Raw genomic sequence first — 6849 nt, forward strand, 5'->3', positions numbered from 1 at the left:
AACTCTGCAGCAAGTGTCAGAGAGAGCCTTAGAACTGAGGGGGAGAAAAACACTATCAGAAGGTTTCCATTGATGTACTATTGCTTATCCTCTGTTCTTAAGACAAAAGTAGCAATGTTGTCTCCTAGTAGTGGTTGACGAGTTCATTCTTACCCTTCTTAGCTCAAGGAATGCCAGGGATAAATCCTCACTTTGAATAAGAATGTCCAGTGACAACATCTGGTCCTACTAAACTGAGGTCTATGATGGCAACAATCCTTGCAGGTTAACTTGATTTTAACCTAATAAAATAGTATAGTTGTTTAATGTTTGCAAGGCACTTTGTAAAGATTAACAAAAGAATTTTAAATGTAGTATGGACTAGACCAGTCTCTAATCTGTGGGTGGCCAGAGCCAAACAAAGCAGGCCAGAGGCAGGTGAGTAAAGAATCAAATAGCAGTTTAATTTCACAGTGAGGAAAATTCTTTCAAGTAGAAGTCCACTTTCCAGAGAAGGAGGGCTTGCTCACCTGTTGCAGGGTAGAGTTTTTAAGCATGAAAACCACAAAAAGGCAGGGCCCAATCCAGTCATTCTTAAGATCTTGAGTAAACAGTTCCTATAGCAGGTCCATGCATGCAGGAATTTTGGGGACAATACAAGCATTCTTGAGTCTTGTGGGAACAGCCTTCAAGTTTTTAGAATTGTTGAGCGATGTGATTATCTCATCTTAAGAGTTGCTCAGTTTTGTGAACGTTCAGTGGGGCACAGAATTCATGTTAGGATGGCAGGAACATGAGTGCAGCACCTGGTTAAGTTCACTTAGAAGTTATAGGTGCAGAAAAATTGTTCACAGTGACAGGAGGTGTGATTGGCCACTTTATCCTGTAGTATGTCAGCTGCAGTTCCATCTCTCAAGTCAGGATCCCCTAAAAAATAGAAAAATCATAAGTCCCAATGCTAGGATTTGTTGTTTTGCTAAAGATTATTATGCTAAGGGTGGTTATGCAAAGAATTGTTGCTGCACCAAGCTCAAGGTATAGCCCACTTGCTAGATTTAGCCTTAGAAAACAGGGCATCTCCCAAAATCTTGACTTTTTCCCCTTTGGGGCACATGTAAGGGTCTGAAAGAGCACATCCCCTTGTAGCCAATAAAGGAGAGGCAGATATAAGCCAAGATATCACAAGAGACTAGTTAAATCAGGACAAGATGTTGCCTAGGGGATTCATTAATTCCTTGATGGGACCTATCAGGGAAGTGTGTTCCAGTTATCTTTACCAGCCATTATTTGTGTGCAAGCAGAAAAGAGAGAGGAAGCAAGAAAATGCCGATATATACTTGAATCAGGGTCTTGGTTGGGGATATAATAAAAGGGAAGCGGAAAAACCTAGGATAGTATTCTCAGTCCTTATCTGGAATCTTGGGACAGCTATTTCATTTGAGTGTTAGTTGCTTCTGGGTACATACTAGATGAACTTTTAGGTCCCAGGAGATTTTTCTGTCCATTCAGGCATGGGGCTTTCTTTAGATGATCCAGGAGTCCACACCCACAAGGTTGACAGCTGTGGGAACAGTCAGAAGAACGAACCTGGTAGGGGCCCATAGAGAAAGCTTCTGGCATCAACGTTTGGATCTGAGTTTCTGGCCAACATAACCCAGGCCCTTAGTTATGAATCTCTAAAGAACACATAGAAATGATCCAATTTCTTAGTCATGCAGGGCTAGGTTCAAACAATGCAATAAAAATTTTCAAATTAATAATTCCCATAATTGCATAATTACATTAAGTCAAGTACAAATTACTTAGAGATCTCACAATGAACTCATTCTGAGAAGGCAAATTTACATATCACTAAGGTAACCAAGAAAACTTAAACATAAATGTCTTAATATAAAAGAACAAAGCAATACAATAGTTATCACCACTATTAATTAACATCGTCTTCTCATATTTTATATCTAGTATTTTCAATGTCCATTTAAGCTGCACATTTTGAGTCCCAAATGTCTCATGTAATTATCTGTCCCTAGATATCTTTTCTTGGACTTTATTCTCAATACAGCTCTAAGGAGGGTTCTACTTCTCTGGATCCAAACCTAAAGGTTCCTACATAATTCTGCTAGTAATATCATTTAAATTTGGCCCACCATTTTGAAATTTCAGAGAATTTGGCTTATATATCATTTTCTTTTTCTAGCCTCCCCTAAATTCTGTACCTGATATAAGAATCTCTTTAAAAAATTTATGATAGCCTAACTATAAAATGAAAAATATCAGATGGATGTTTTAATAATGGGAAAATAATTTCACTTTATTATTATCAACACAATTTGCGTGTAACTTCCTTAATATTTAGTTAATTCTTAATCCAACTTTAAGAACTTATTACCAAATCATGCTCAAAGTCTGAATTTCCATGATAGATTTTGAAAGCCAATCATATCAATTTATATATGACTCAGAGAAAATAGTCTAATATGGCTGCTTTTTTCAATATTTACTATCTTTTTTATTTAGAAAACCTTTCCATTACATCTTTGTCTTTTTATTCATTTAATTATTTCCCTCTTAGAAGAATGTTATTCCTATCTTATAATTTGATCACAAATATTAAAATTGTAAGATGTTCTTATGCCCAAAGGGTTATCAAACTATGCATATCCTTAAATCCAGCAGTGTCTCTACTAGATCTGTATCCCAAAGAGATCATAAAAAAGGGGAAAGGACTCGCAAATAATAGTCCTTTTTGCATGGCAAAGACCTGGAAACTGAGTGGATGTTCATTGGTTAGGGAATGGCTGAATAAATTATGGTATATGAATGTAATGGATTATTATTGTTCTATAAGAAACAATCAGCAGGATGATTTCAGAGAAGCCTGGAGAGACTTACATGAATTGATACTAAGTGACATTAGTAGAACCAAGAGAATACTGTATATAATGTGAAGATCAACTGTGATAGACTTGGCTCTTTTCAGCAGTGAGATGATTCAAGCCAATTCCATTAAATTTGTGATGGAGAGAGCTATCTGCACCATGAGAGAGGACTGTGGGGACTGAATGTGAATCACAACATAGTATTTTCACTTTTATTGTTTGCTTGCTTTTTTCCCCCTTTTTGATCTGATTTTTCTTGTGCAGCATGATAAATGTGGGAATATGTTTAGAAGAATTGCACATGTTTAACCTATATTGGATTATTTGCTCTCTGGGGAACAGGGAAAGGGGGAGGGAGGAAGAAAAATCTGGAACATAGAGTTTTGCGAGGGTAAATGTTGAAAATTGTCTTTTGCATGTATTTTGAAAAAGTTATTGTAAAAATCATAAGCTGTTCATATTTGCATCCTATTTTACCAACTCAGAGATGTTTTTGTATCAATCTACTATTTAATAGATTTAATATTATACTTACAAAATTTCTTGATTATGAAAATTTGATATAAAAGGAAAAAAGGGACATAGTTATAACAGAGGGAAATCTCCCTTTACTCTGATTCCATGCATGAGTCATAACTGTCAGTCAACCATGTAGTCACAGTATATTAAAAGTAAGACGCAGGATCAGCTCAGATGGGAATTTTCCTTTTCAGAAAATAAATAATATAGTGAGGAAATAAGGGTCCAAACTAAGCCATCCCCAAAACTTTCTCCCATCCACAGACATTCATTTTTAGTAATTCCCACACAGCAACATAATCTATTTTCTATTACTGGCTTCAAGACAATTCAGACAACTATCCCTGTAATCAAAACTCAAAATAATAGTAAATTACAGACCCAAGAATTTTTGCCTTAAATGACAAAATTTCACTAACCACAACTTAGGGTTTGGATATCTTTCCTGATGTTTCCCTGATAGTTAACATTTCATTAATCCTTTAGTTATACTTTAAAACTATCCATATCCTGAGGCTTCAGACATACAGCAAATACCTGATAGTTGACTCATCACCAATATGTTGAAGCTACATCCTTAAACCACTCTATATACTTTCATAATAGCCAAGAATTTCAATTGAAAATTTGCCATTGTATGAATATAGAAATATGTTTAGAAGAATTACACATATTTAACCTAAATTGGATTGCTTGCTGTCTTAGGGAAGAGGATGAAGGGAAGAGAGGGAGAAAAATTTGGAACACAAGGTTTTGCAAAGATAAATGTTGAATCTATTTTCATATGTATTTGAAAATACATTTTTTAAAAAAAGAAAGAAAACTTACCATTGTAATAAATATCTGCTTTGTTAGAAAACATACCTTATTAAATATTATTATTATTTTTTGCTAGGTACTTGGAGTTAAGTGATTTGCACAGGGTCACACAACTAAGATGTGTTAAGTGTCTGAGGCTAGATTTGAACTCGGTCCTCCTGACAACAGAGCTAGTGCTCTGTTCACTGTACCCTCATTAAATATTTAGCAGTTTTCAAAAATTTGATTTTTTATCACATCTTTTTAAAAGTCCATTTCATGTGTAACAGTATTCAGATTAAAAAGTTTTGTCTACCAGCATTTCTATTATAATTGTCTCTCAATTTTCATAATATAAGAGAATTTGTAAATACAATAATAACATAAATATCATGTAGAAAATTTCAGATGACATCAATTGCAATTTTAAATTATCCTATATAAAAATCATTAATCTTATATAACTTGGACATTTTAAAGCTATATTTAAATTTATCAAGTATGGAACAATTACATTCATTAAAGAAATAATATGCATAGCATATGTTAGTCACTGTTTAAGCACTTTACAGTTATTATATTATTTTGATCTCACAACCACCATGGGAGATAAATACTATTAATTTTCTTTTTTATATCCAGAAACTGTGGCAAATACTTGCTTAAGATTACACAACTAATGAGTTTCTACAACTGGAACAGAGAAGGGTGGGCTCACGGAGAGCTGGAGATCCGTTGCCCCCTCCCTTTTGTGCTATCTTCTAGAACCTAGGTTCTAGCAGGGGTATCAGGACCTTCCCAAACAGCAGCTGGGCAGGGTCTGCCAAGGGTTGGGCATGTAGTGGAAATTCTGACTGCATTTGGGGAAGTGAAAGAGAGCATTGACTTCAGAATGAGAATCCCAGGAGCTAAGATGACTGTGCTAGGATCTGCTCATTGGTGGTAGTTCCTGGTGGCAGCAGATGCTGGCTGTGGATCCTGACCTCCTAAAGCTTCAGGTTTGGAGCCAGGTGTTGCTGAGCCCACTTACAGCTGCTAGAGCAAAATAGATAGGATGTGCTACATCTGAGTGATACCTGCAGGGTGCAGAACGTTCAGGAGCACAAGGCTATTGAGGCCACTGCCAGTGGGGAGCCCTTTTACAGCTGCTTCACCCCTCTACCAGGTGGACCCTGCTTGGTTGAAGGGGAAGAATGTAATTCAAGTTTCCCTGCATTTTTCTGGCATTTTTTTAATCTGATCTGGGATGAAAGGGGTTAATAGGGAGAGGGGAATCAAGGAAGGATTAACAAAGGGTTGCTATAAGGTACAAACTATTTACCTTTTTTTCCTTCTTCACTCTGGGATTATTTCAAAACTAGCTGCCTTACTTTATTGTCCTAGAACAACAAAAATATTAATCTTGTCATTTACTTTTTAAAACCTTACAAAATTTAAGCCTTATTTTTTCCTTAAAACAAATTCTACAGAGTTGTTCTCCCAAAATTTACTAAGATATTTCAGTAGAGAGTTCCTGGAATTACTCAAAGTGTCAGGAATTCTCTCTTGCAATCTTAAATGATTAATTTCCAAACTGCTTAATCTACCAAGATGTTTTTGTCAGTTCTACAATTTTGATTACCTGAGTTTTATTTCTCTATTTCCAGAGCTAGGGAAAAGATGTCTTACAGTGTTTTTCTTTTTTCTTATAACCTAATCTTCCACAGAAGACCTAAAGTGGGGGTTAGTCCTGCTTACTGTTTCAACTATGAAAGTTCAGTAATATTTTCCAGTTGTGAGGATTAAAATTATCCCACCTACAATAAGAGAGACTAAGGCAGAGGTCTGTTCTAATGGCACTTTTTAAAGGGTCTTTAGTCTCCTCTAATGAAATGGACCTCAGATTTTCCTCATGATGTGAGATGCCCTATTTTATAAGACTAGATGTCCAGTCATTCCAGAACAGCTATGCCATAGAAAATAATTCCATTGATTGTATGTGACATATGAGTTAAATTAAGCAATATGTCAACAGTGTCACAAATTGATGAAGTAAGGAATATCTGCACATAAGATGGATAGGCTTTTCCTTAATTTGGACAGGAGGAAATAGTACCATCAGTGACCTAAGTTAATCCCTTCCCTCTCCCCAGCCTTAGCGCATACCTGTCCCATAGCAAAGGGAAACACTAAAAAATAATGATACTACTCAAGCAACCTGTACAAGCGATTCTACAAAGATATCACTTAAGTCACAAAAACAAGCATTCTACAACACAATTCTAATAAAGTATACAACTTAAGATGCTCATTTTAACCCATTCGGCAGCGGTACACAATAGGAGGCATATGCAATTTGCAAATTTAATAGGAGATGTAGTAAAGAAACAGAGGCCAATTAACAAGAGAATCAGACTCGGGAGAAATAAATCTCTGGGGACACCTTGTCCATTCTTATTGTATCAGAAAGTCCAAGGGCCCAGTTTCATGTCCAATCCCACTTCTGACACCAATTTTGTAATATTTGATCTTTACAATCATCCTGGGAGAAAAGTGCTGTTATTATCTGTTTCACAATTTTACAATTGAGGAAACCTAGACAAACAATGACTTGCCCAGAATCATACAGCCAATAAGTGTCTGAGGATAGATTTGACTTTGTTTTCCCACTGCAGGCCCAGCATTCTGTTCATTA

The 6849-nt window shown here is 35.9% G+C and overlaps 1 long non-coding RNA gene across 1 annotated transcript; it reads right to left on the bottom strand.

Moving 5' to 3' along the window:
* Positions 1-336: 336 nt before the first annotated feature.
* Positions 337-5631, bottom strand: LOC127564819 (uncharacterized). Its single transcript, XR_007954362.1, has 3 exons — positions 5497-5631; positions 1446-1655; positions 337-906 (listed from the first exon to the last, which is right to left on the bottom strand). It is a non-coding gene; the product is annotated as an uncharacterized LOC127564819 (long non-coding RNA).
* Positions 5632-6849: the final 1218 nt, after the last annotated feature.

This window comes from Antechinus flavipes, chromosome 5 (assembly GCF_016432865.1).
Source record: "Antechinus flavipes isolate AdamAnt ecotype Samford, QLD, Australia chromosome 5, AdamAnt_v2, whole genome shotgun sequence".
NCBI lineage: Eukaryota > Metazoa > Chordata > Mammalia > Dasyuromorphia > Dasyuridae > Antechinus > Antechinus flavipes.